This window comes from Aotus nancymaae, unplaced genomic scaffold, assembly GCF_030222135.1.
Source record: "Aotus nancymaae isolate 86718 unplaced genomic scaffold, 86718_ANA_hifiasm-v0.15.2.pri h1tg000008l, whole genome shotgun sequence".
NCBI classification, from domain to species: Eukaryota; Metazoa; Chordata; class Mammalia; order Primates; family Aotidae; genus Aotus; species Aotus nancymaae.
In genome coordinates, this window is record NW_026988419.1 from 27,496,347 (window position 1) to 27,509,128 (window position 12,782).

General features: G+C 38.3%; 1 long non-coding RNA gene and 1 pseudogene across 2 annotated transcripts in view; one reads left to right on the plus strand and one right to left on the minus strand.

Annotated features, from left to right (window-relative positions):
- Nucleotides 1–12,782, plus strand: part of LOC135273650 (uncharacterized) — a 240,019-nt gene that overhangs the window by 133,006 nt on the left and 94,231 nt on the right. The gene's annotated exons all lie outside the window — the stretch shown is intronic.
- On the minus strand, nucleotides 794–1,064 carry LOC105712843 (U6 snRNA-associated Sm-like protein LSm5; annotated as a pseudogene).

The following is a 12,782-nucleotide window of genomic DNA, read 5'->3' on the forward strand; positions in this document are numbered from 1 at the left end:
TTGCCTGTTTATTTTGTTTTTAATAGGAACTCTTAACTTTGACTTAATTTATACAGTTCAGTGATCCTATCAGTTCCTTGATTTGACCTGAGCCCAGAGTTCTTGGCTGTTTTAGTATCTTTTACCTTATAACTCTGTCTCCACTAATATCTTGGCAATTCGGTAATAACTACATTAAGTTAATAACCCTCTGAACCAATTTTACAAGCAAATAGATAAAATTTCTATCTTTAGGGTAATGCCAATAGATATTTCCTGCATTTCTACAATGTGTATATATTACCTGTATATTCTGTTTGTTTTCAAGAGTAGTTCATGGAATTTGAAATCAGTAGAAAAATCCTCATTACAAAACAACAGCATTTTAGTTAAATTTTCTAAGTGATCATTTCTGGTTGTTTAAATGCACCTGTTCAAATCAAAGTTCATCATTTTGTTTGGAACAACTTTTGTTTGAGAATCAAATGGTCATATAAATGAGAGGGCAAATAGGCATATAATGACCAAAGTAAGTGGAAAAATAACTACAATCTTTGTTCCACTGGCTACTGCAATACAATAAATAAAATGACAGTTAACCAAAAACACCTTTATTTTCATCTTTAAATAAGAAACTCTTCTTTTTCCAGGATAATCATGATTAACCTACAAAAATGGGTACACATCTTCAAAGCACTTCCCTTTAACAGGAAACTTAGCTTTACAGGATTTAAACATTAGAAGGTGAAAAAAAAATCAATTTTCTTGTCATTATAAGACAAAACAGAATCTAGCATAAGTCAAGGAAACTCATTCATACTTCAGGTCCTTCTTCTCCAGGAACTAGCATTGTTACATTATTTCCATTTAGCAAAATCTGATCTAATTTAGTAATCCTTCTTCCTTTTGGTGTGATTTCAAACTTAGTGACAACTTCCAGTACCATATTGACAAAGTCATCAAATCCTAGAGTACCAACAATTTCCTTATCACTCTTCATCACAATGTGAGTTCTTGATCCTATACATTTGTCCAAGCTCTAACGGCAGCAGCTGCAATGGGTTGGTAGTAGCGTTAGCTGCCATGGCTACACAGGAAGTCTGTATTTCCATATGAATTTTAGAGGCAGCTTGTCAGTTCCCCTCAACTTCCCAAAACAGCCAGCTGAAATTTTGCTAGGGATTGCATTGTGTCTATAGATTAGTTTGGGAGTATTGACATTTTAACACTATTAAGTCTTTCAATCTATGAACATGGGCTGTCTCTCCATTTGTCTACATCTTTACTTTCTTTCAACAATGTTTTGTAGTTTTCAGGTTGTAAATCTTATCCTTTTTATTCTTACATGTTTTAATTTTTTGATGCTAATGTAAGTAAAATTGTTTTCTTTATTTTTGCATTGTTCATTGCTACTGTATAGAACTACAACTGATATTTATATATTGATCCTATATCCTACAACTTTGCTGACCTCCTTTATTAGACTCATTTTTCTGTGTGAATTCTTTAGTTTTTTCTAAATAAGAGATCATGTCATCTGTGGGTGGAGACATAAGAAGAAGTTTTACTTCTTCCTTTCCAATCTGGATGCCTTTTATTTATTATTCTTGCCTAATTGCTCTGGCTACTCCAATATAGTATTGAATAGTAATGGTAAGAGTGGACAACCTTGTCTTATTCTTAGTCTCAAGGGGAAAGCAATCAATATTTTATCATTAAATATGATGTTAATTTGGTTTTTCATAGATACTCTTTTTTCTATCACTTGTTTGATGAGTGTTTTATCATTTCATAACTTGAATCAATACTACATCAATAGGCTTCAGTACAACAACAGTGAGTTATATATGTAAAAGGACTACAGGATTCAGATTCTATTTACTAGGTAGCATTTAGAGAAACCCAAAGACAGTAGGGGGACAGAACCAAAGGCACTAAAGGAAATTTAGCTTTTGGCACCTGCAGTTATAGCAAACAGTAAACACAGCCTTACTCCTCCCATAAACTAAAATCTAACACTAAAGGCCTATTTACTGCTCAGTTCCTTTTACCCAGTATGTCATGTCTGGCTTTCAACAAAAAAATTTACAAAGCATGCTAAAGAGACAAAAACACAGCCTGAAAAAAAAAGTTAAGCATTAGAACCAAACCCAGATATGGTAGATATTTTGAATTTATGAGACTGGGTATTAAAGTAACTCTTTCATATGCCAAAAGCTCTCATGAAAAATGTGGACAATATACAAGAGATAGAAACCCTAAGAACAAAAGAAAATGCTAGAAAGAAAAAAAACCATAAAAAAAAAGATGATTGATATGGTTTGGCTCTGTGTCCTCACCCAAATCTCATCTTGTAGCTCCCATAAGTCCCATGTGTTGTGGGAGGAACCTGGTGGGAGATAATTGGATCATAGGGTCGAGTCTTTCCTGTGCTGTTCTCTTGATAGTGAATAAGTCTCATGACATCTGATGGCTTTAAAAATAAGAGTGTGCCTGCAGAAGCTCTCTTTTTGCCTGCCACCATCCATGTAAGATGTGACTTGCTCCTCCTTGCCTTCCACCCTGATTGTGAAGCCTCCCCAGCCACGTGGAGCTATGAGTCCAATTAAACCTTTTTCTTTTGTAAATTGCCCAGTCTTGGGTATGTCTCTATCAGCACTGTGAAAACAGACTAATACAACGCTTTTGGTGCATTCATCAATAGACTGGACATGGCTGAGAAAAGAATCAGTAAGCTAGAAGACATGTCAATAGAAAGTTTCCAAACTGAAAAAGCAAAGATAAAAATAAATAAAAAAATTAGAACAGAATATATAAGAACTATGGCACAATTACATAAGGTATGACATACCATTAATTTATAATTATTTTTATGTTTTTAAGGTCAGTAGTGATGCCTCTTTTTAAATCCTGATTTTAGTAATTTGAATCTTCTCCCTTTTTCTTGTTACCTAAAGGTTTGTCAATTTTATTGCTCTTTCAAATAACCGATATTTAGTTTTGTTGATTTTTTTCTATTCTCTATTTCATCTATTTCTGCTCTATTCTTTATTATTTTCTGACTTCTGCTTGCTTTAGGTTTAGCTTTCTCTTCCTTTCCAGTTTTTTAATGTGAAAGACTAGGTTATTGATTTGAGATCTACCCTCTTTTTTAAAAATAGACATTCATAGCTATAAATTCATCTCTAAGCAGTATTGTAGATGCATCCCCTATGTTTTGGAATGTTGTGTTTTAATTTTCATTCATTTCTAAGTATTTCTTTATTTCTCTTATGATTTGTTTTTTGAGCCATTGATTATTTAGAGTATGTATTTAACTTCCAAATATTCTTAAATTTTCCAGATTTACTTATGTTATTGGTTTCTAATTTTATTCCACTGTGGCTGGAAAACAATTTGTATAATTTCACTCCCCTTAAATTTATTGAGGTTTGATTTATGGCCTAGTGTATGGTCTGTCCTGGAGAATATTGCATGTGTGCTATCTAAGGACATGTATTCTTCTGTTATTGGGTGGTATATTATTTAGATTTCTTCTATATGCTTGTCAATTTTCTCTCTAGTTCTTGTATCCATTGTTCAAATTGAGATATTGAAGTCTTCAACTATTATTGAATTGTCTTTCTTCCTTCAATTCTGTTAATGTTTGCTTCATGTATTTTGGGTCTCTATTATTAGTTGCATATAGGTTTATAATTACAATATTTTCCTGATGGGTTGATAATTTTTAACATTATGAAATGTCTTTTTTAATCTCCAGTGACATTATTTATTTTAATGCCTGTTTTGTCTGATATATTTATAGCCACTTCATTTCTTTTATGACTGCTGTTTGCGTGGTATGTTTATTTCCATTTTTCTACTTTCAGCCAATTTGTTTATTTGAATCTAGCATATATTTTTTGTTGACATAGTATATTTGGGTTTTGTTTTCTTATTTAGTCTGCAATCTCTGCCTTTTGATTGGATTGTGTAATCCATTCATATTTAGTGTTTCTATAGGTGTGGTTGGATTTATGTCTGCCAATTTACTTCTTTTTTTCCTATGTCTCTTTTTTTTGTTCTTCTGTTCCTCCTTTGCTACCTTCTTTTTCATTAAGTGAATATTTTCTAGCAGAAAAATTTATGGCCCTTAATAATTTTTAAACTCCATATTTTTTGAACTGTTTTCTTAGTGGTTGCTCTAGGGCTTGAAAATACATCTTATCTTTTAATTATCCTTTTATAATTTTCAGAACTTATATGATATTTACTTGGGAAGAGGGTCTGCCACACTTCCCACATTGCCATTCCATAGTCAGTCCCTACCATATCTAACTTTTTAACCTGTTTCATGCAGCCACATCCAATTTTTGAACATCTTGGAAATAGTTTGAACTAATTTCTATCTAGAGAAAATACCAGAAAATGCAAGTCAATTACTCTTCTACACAGCAGAGTTTCTCTTTATCTCATGCCAGCCACTTCAAACAAAAAATTTAGAACCTCAGCCAAAATGACATGGTGATGGATTGATCTGATGACTCCTTTATGGTCACAGCTCTCCAGTGTTACCTGTTCTTACATTCCAAAGCACACTCATTTAGCTCTGCTTTGATCTTTGAAATGTGTTTTAAAGAGCATTCTGTGCCTACTCCTAGCTTTGTGAGTGTTGAGAGGGCCTTTGTCCAATTGCATTAAGGTTCAGATCTATGACAAAATTCACATGCAGGGAACAATTAGTGCATAATTAGGACAAAAGCAGGCAGCAGTATGTTGAAGTGCAGTAGAAATTCACGTAAGTGAGGTATTACTTAGGTTGCAGGAGCTGGCTTAGGCTCCAGAGGGACTCAAGCAAAGCCCTAAAGGATAAGCTCAGCAGTGGAAGGAGTCAGGGAGAGATAAGCATCTGCACCTGTAGGACAAGAGTTCTTTGTTGACTTGATTGAAGATAAAGGAACAAATTTGTAACCTTTTCTGTTAGCTAGGTCGTCCTTCAAAGGCAGTGGCTTATGCAAAGTGTAATCTGCAAACCAACAATGCCAGCATCACTTTGTTGTTAGAAATGCAAGTTCTTATTAAACATGTAAATGCTCAGACCTTACTCCAGACATACTAAATCAGAACCTTTTGGGTGGGCCTGAGACTGTGTATTTTACCAAGTTCACAGGTGGTTCTCAAGCATGCTAAAGATCAAGAACACTGTTCTCATTTGTTTTACCTGGTCACATTTTGCACCCAAAGCATATTTGCACCCACAAAATATTTGGAGTGAAATAGCCAAGACCTGCATCTAGAGGCCCTTAAGAATGGACCAAGGCTGGGCAGGTACTGATATCCAATTAGCAGCTCATGTAAATGGAAAGCCACATAACTGCACCCAGGCCAGCAGACTAGTTAAATAAGTAAATAGAAGGATGTCTGGCTCTCATCTCCCACAGCTGCCTCACATTTTTCAACCCAGGCAACGGGGCGGCAGAAGCAAAGGGGGTGGGGCGGCTCCCTGGCATGAGGCAGTCTGGCTATCTGGGGAGAAGGAGCAGCCGTTTAAAATGCCCTCATGAAAATAACTCGCCATCAGCAAAGTTATTAGTCAGCGTTCATTCCCCTGACAGGAAGGCAGAACCATAACCAAGACTCCTAGTCATCCTGTCAACCTAATTTCATACTCCCTCACCTATTCTTTTTGTTAACACTAGATTGGGGAGAATTTTCCTGATTCATTGAGCCTCCAAGCCCACAAATCATTGAGTCTCTCTATGCTCTCACTCTGGATAGGCTTTGGAGAGCATGATGAGAACACTTGCATATTCTCAAATGAATATTGGTTTTTCAACAGCCTCTTTCAACACAATAATGCTAAGAGGGGCTTAGAGGGGAGGGTCTCCAGGGGAGGTCAGTGTTCCTTTGAGAAAGGCCTGTCCAGATGGATGGGCTGGGCTTTCTAAAGCCCAGCAGTTTGGTTTCCAGTGGTGGTTGGGTTCAGCTGCCAAAAACCCAAATTAGGAAAGGTTTTGTTGACAGCCCGTAAGAGCACACTCTGAAAGATGGATTGAAGGTTATTGCCAACCCTGGACAATACGTAGACATCTATACAATCCAGAGAGAAAGCATGTGCAAATATATATGTGTAAATATATATATATGCGCTGTGTTTTACCAAAATAAATGTGTTTCTCACAGTCTTTGCTATGGACAAAATGATCAAAACCAGCTGCTCCGTGGAGTTCTTCATTGAAAGGAAGAGAGGGGTGGAGTTGGCAGTTAAGCCGGATCTGCAGACACACTTCAGCATCAAGCTGACTTATCACTTCTCTGGAAATGGTTAACATGCCTGGCCCAGTCACCCATCATGTGGTTGTGATGTGCCTCTGAGCAGTTCTGTAGATGACAGGTATTTACTTCACCCCCAAATCTGAGAGGCAAAGGGTCACATCACAGGGGAAGCTGGTTTGCTTCTGAGCCAGTTCATTTGCATTTCTCATTAATCCAGGCTAGACCTTTCTCCAAGTCTCCACCATAATCTCTTCAAAACAGTTCAAACATTCGACTTTGTTTTGGTTGAGTTTACTCTAATGTGGTTTCTGCATAGCTCTCTATTTTATGGTAATCAAATGTTCTGCCAACATTTCTCCTGCTATGTGCACCAGCTAAGGAAACCAGATGCTTTGGGTTGGTCTTTTCGACATATCTGAGTGTTGTTTTTGTTTAGTATTTCAGAGGTTTGGCTAAAGAGCACTGTTTTATAAATCTGACCCCTGATGCACCCCATTTCCCAACCTACTAATAGTTTTGGCTACTGCTCCCATCTTGATTCGAAACTGCTATCAGTATGCAGATTATCATGTGAAAAGACAAGCTCATTTAATTCATCTTGTTTGATTTGCTTAATTTTTTGTTGATCATTTATTCCATTCTGCAGTTTAAAGAGGGTGGGTAGAGGAGCGGAACAGCTGACCCAGAACCACGCCCTCTATTGCCTCTCAACCAATCACAGACCTGGGTGAGATTGCTCTTTGATGTGTGGGGAATTTTCCCTCCTCACACCATCAGTGTGGGAAGGAAGCAGGCCAGCTCTCGTGGGAGTGTTGGCTTATAATGCAGTCTGAAAGTGTTTCAGAAAAGTAACTTGGCATTGAATCAAACTAATAAGTGGAACTGCTTGTCTGTATGGATTGAAGAAAGACTTTCTAGGGCCTTAAGAGTGTGTGGGAAAGAGAAGAGAAGAGGGCTAAGGTGACTCTGTTAGAGGAAGCTGTGTAAAATATGGGGCTTGAAGTCAACGTCGTAGAAGCATCCCTTACAAATGGGGTGATATAAAAGGAAAACAATCTGGGCACTTGAGCCCTCTCTGATCCTGGTTCTATCCTCCTGGTTGAAACTAAAAAATCAATGACCAATTCAGGATTTGAAGAAAACCAAAGAGGATCAAGCGGTCCCCCAACACTGGGCTTGGAATACCTGAGAAAGTAGAGAGGGAGGCAGCATTTGCGATTACATATGGCGGTTAATAATGACTGAGCAACAGAAAACACAGAGGATAAAGGGCTAGATTTATGCTAAACAAAATTAGTGGGATGAGGGGTTCTCCCTCCAAGGACTTTTAATGTTGGCTCTGAGACCAGGAATTTGAGGCTCTAAAAGACACAGAGTGAGGAAAGCATAAAGGGGAACAAAGTTCCAAAAAAAGAATAGAGGTCGGCAGTTAATGGGTTAAAGTTAGTTTAAGGCTTTGAGTCTAAAATCCAGAGAAGCAGCACCAAACATTGGTTTTTCAAGAATAATAGCTACCACCACACACATACAAACTCAAAAGAAAGACAGATTTGAAATCTCTAGGGAAGAATGTTCAGCCCAGAGTCTTGGCATTTATTCCAGATGTTCAAAAGACTGCACTTTCCCACTATAAGTTTGTGCCTTTGTGAAGTTTACTAACAAGGGGTGGTCCGTTTGAAATGGCCCCATACCACCACAGTAAGGAGTAAATACTTATTACATTTCAATTATGTGCCAGAACAATGTGGGGAAGCTGGGAGAAGAGAATTGTGGTAGGGACAAAATCCTTGTCCTCTAGAAATGGGCTAAAATGGAGATAAGGCAGGGAGATGGGCTTTTTTGGCAGAACAGCAGGTAAGGATTGAGAATAAAAATGAGCACATTCATGAAAAACGTTTCCATGTATTAGCCCACACAGGACACTATATCTCAACTACAGGTTTTAGTTCTAGAAATTATTGACTGCGTCTGGATCTTGTTATAGTTTTCAAACATGCTTTTGAAAATCTAGGCACATGGGAATTAGTTATGGTTCCCTAGAGGGACAGGACTGTCCTGTCCCTCTAGGGAACCATAACTAATTCCCATGTGCCTAGATTTTCAAAAGCATGTTTTCCCATATATATATATATATATGGGAATTTATTAAGTAGTATTAACTCACACAATCACAAGGTCTCACAATAGGCTGTCTGCAAGCTGAGGGACAAGGAAGCCAGTCTGAATCCCAAAGCTGAAGAACATGGAGTCCGATGTTGGAGGGCAGGAAGCATCCAGCACGAGAGAAAGATGTAGGCTGGGAGGCTAAGCCAGTCTAGCTTTTTTGTGTTTTTTCTGCCTGCTTTATATCCTGGCTGTGCTGGCAGTTGATTAGATTGTGCCCACCCAGATTAAGGGTGGATCTGGTTTTCCCAGCCCACTGACTCAAATATTAATCTCCTGTGGTAACACCCTCATGGACACACCCAGAATCACTACTTTGCATCCTTCAATCCAATCAAGTTGACACTCAGTATTAACCCTCACAACATGTATTTTACGTGTTGGCTCTAATGAATTTAGCAAAGGGAAAACTATCTTGCAAGATTTTTTTTTTAAAAGCACATTCTTACTCTGTCAACCAGGCTGGAGTCCAGTGGTGCCATCTCGGCTCACTGCAGCCTCCGTCTCCCAGGTTCAGGTGATTCTCCTGCCTCAGCCTCCCAAGTAGCTGGGATTACAGGCACCCACCACCATGCTCAGCTAATTTTTGTACTTTCAGTAGAGATGGGGTTTCACTAATTTTTGTACTTTTAGTAGAGATGTTGGTCAGGTTGGTCTTGAACTCTTGACCTCACATTATCCACCTGCCAAAGTGCTGAAATTATAAGCCTGAGCCATCGTGCCCAGTGAGATGGTTAATTTTGATAGCAGTCATATCAATAAGACCCAGATCAATGAATTTTCCAATAATTATATATGTTTATTTATAAGTAGAGTTGGATATATGGCATAATTGAATGGATTGACGATATTAATATGCCATTCTCAGAGTTTTTCAGGGGTTGGTTCAATGAGAAGACATAGATAAGGTGGATTTCAACTATTGTGTCATTAAATTTTGTTATATCTTTTCTTTCTTTTTAATTTTCTAGCATTCTGCTATTGATTCTTCTCTACTGTTCATTTTGAAGATGTGCACACTAGCCTGCACATATTTGCAAATGTTGGTTGAAGTGCATGATCAGAAGCAGAGATTTTTGCAAGAAGTGGAGAGAGTCAAAGTGATGATACTAGAAGGGGAATGTAGATGACTTGCAGTGAGTGATGGCTCCCTGGAAATGCAGATGTTTGTAAGGAAATGATTCCCGGAGTCTAGCCAGGATGTGGTATCATCAGAAAATGCTGAGATTTTGAGGTAGGCTGAGTGATGGTTTTGAAGTTCAAATCTTAGGGAGCTAAGGGTCTTGGAATGCTGATAGAATTGCCAACAAGTTCACAGAAGGAAGTTAGCTTTTTCTTTGTTCATCTGTGTATGACAGCCGGACATTTATGGAGAGGTGTTATAGTAGAATAATTGAAAAAATGGTCCCAATCATTTCTCTCTGTGAATCCATATTTCTTAAAATATGATTCTGCATCTCCTTCCATCAAGAAGAGAGCCTTCTTCCCTACCCCTTGCATCTGGGCTGGTTATGTGTCTTGCTTTGGTCAATTAGAATTATGTGGTGGAAGTAACAGTGTTATATTTCTGAGCCTTGCACATGTGTGTTTACTCTCTTGTAATCCTTTCACCACCATATGAGCGAGTCCAGGTAAGCCTGCTAGAGAGTGAGAAATCAGGTGAAAGAGCCAGGCCAGTTGTCCCCTCTGAGGCCATCTGAGAGCTCCCAGTTCTTACCCACCCACCATGTGACACGGATGTGTGAACACACGCAGCTGAGATCAGTCAAGTTAGGCCCAGATCACAAAACCATCCAGAGTATTCATATACTCATGAGCAATCAGTGACTGCTTTAAACCACTAAGTTTTAAAATTGTCTGTTATACATTATTATTATGGCAATGGAGATATGATACAGGTATCTTGGACAGAATTCACTTGCAGATCTAAAAGAGATAAGAAACAGAGCTGGAAATTATACATAGAGTTGATATATAGAGTTGATAGGAAATTATACATAGAGTTGATAGGAAAACCACCTAATTACAAACCATCTATCAGAAATGCTATATGGAGAAGAATTAGAAGAGATGGTCACTCAGCAGGAAGACATGACTCTGCCAAGGTATTATTGGAAAGGTTGGAGGCCATCTACTATATGGAAGCATCTCTGAAGTCTAGACACAAACCATCACAGCTCTAGAAAGAGTGGAAAAGAGAACACACCTTTGCAAAAGGACTAGAACGTAGGAAAATGATTGCGTTTGACACAATCAAAACTATATAGGGTGATGGACAGAAACCAGATTATAGGGTGTTAAGGAGGAAGGAATAAAAGACAAATCAAGGTTAATATGATTTCTTACGCATTCTAGAGGGAAGATGTAGCACTGTTGTAGGAATTCCTTCTTAGTTCAGCTAAGAGCTGGACTCTTGTCACACGGCCATGAAATATTAGGCTCACAGATACTTTGAAGGGTGAGAATAATCACATTTATTAGGCAAAAGGGAATAAAGGGAAACAAGGACTCTCCACAAAGCCGGAGTCCTGCTAGCGCGCTTCCTGCCTGGCAGATTGAATTCCAGGTTCCACCCAGGAAGAGGAGAGGCTGGGCTCCTCTCCGCTACAAACAGCACGAACTTCTGTGGCTCCACTCCAGTGCACACTCCTCCCAGTGCACAGGCCAGTTGGAGTTTTTCTGGAAACCCCTTTGCACTTGGCTGTCTCAGTAGGGGCTCTGATGGATGGGAGGATAGAGGGAAGGCCCTTCCAGTAGAGGGACCAACATGTTCTTAAACACAAAGAGGTCATACCAGACAGGAGAGTGATGACTTAGGGAGGGGTGATGACACCGGGGCTATTAATGGCTACTTTATAATGATAAGACCATGAAGTGAGCATTTGACTTGAGGGCCTACAGCATTTGCAGATATTCATTAATTCCGTGAAATTCCTCTGTGAGATTCAGTTACACATTCTAGGTTGGGAGCAGTCTCAGTGCCAAAAATAACATGGTTATCATATTATTTTACTCATGTTACAGATGAGTAACTTTAGATATCAAGTAGTAAAATAACTTGCCCAAAGTCAAACAGGAAGCCTGTTACTGAGTTGCTGAAAGATCCCAGTTCTACAAATAAATCTCTAGTCTACTAGCTTTTCACCAAATGAGTTAGAAGTCAGGTTAAGTTAATGTATTTATGGTTCCACTGACATAAGCCAAAAAAAAAAAAGCGTTACTTATGGGAGGTTCTAAATATCTAAGGTAGTGTTACTTTTCTCATCTTTTTATTTTATTTTATATTTATTCTTTATACACCTTTACCTTATACATATATATTTTTGACTTCTGTGTTTTAAGATGATACATGCTAGGTCTGAGTTGCAACATCCAGCTTTTCTTATCTACATTGACTTTTTTTCTTTGTTGAGATGAAGTTTTGCTGTGTTATCAAGGTTGGAGTATAGTAGCTCAATCTCGGCTCACCTCAACCTCTGCCTCCCAGGTTCAAGTGATTCTCCTGCCTTAGCCTCCCGAGTAGCTGGAATTATAGGCATCCACCACCATGCCTGGCTAATTTTTGTATTTCTAGTACAGACAAGGTTTCACCATGTTGGCCAGGCTGGTATCAAACACCTGACCTCAAGTGATCCACCCATCTTGACCTCCCAAAGTACTGGGATTACAGGTGTGAGCCACTGTGTCCAGCCTACATTGACTTTTTATAGGCAATAGAAAACTTTTGAAGGCATTTATTAGGTTCCAGAGTTTTAAATTCTTAATGTTTCAGGGAAATCCCTTTGATCTTCTAGTGTATAGGCTATGAAAGGTGATCAGCATTCTTGGGAAATACACCTAGGTGACTTTACCTGTGAAAGTTATAATGATGCTTATCACTTTGAAGCTTAAATTTCTCCTGCAAGATCATCTCTCAGCTTTGCTGATTTCCTTCTCCTTCGTTGGTCCAAGGAAATTTGTCAACCATACCAGAGCTTTCAGACCTCCAGGTTCTCTATAGAATAAGAATTTGATGCTTTAAAAGTAGAACTTGCTAATCAACCAGTCTGACACATGGAAAGGTAGCACTTTTCTTCTATTTTTTACTGCAGATTAAGAAAGCTAATGAATATCAATAGCCATATGTAGTCACCTATGAAACAGTGTTGCTCTAGCTTCCAGGACAAATGGGAGAAATGCAAAATTGGGGAGAGTCAAGGTGGCAGACAAGGGAGAAGACAGAAGCTGGGAAAAGTGGACAGAAATTTGATAAGAAGGGAAGAGCAACTAAGAAAAGAGAAGAGACATAAAATGTAGAAAGCAAATGGGGTGGAAACATATGTAAGATATATGGAGAAGGGAAACTGATTTTCATATTTCAAAAAACTGAAAAGCTTGCATTTCAT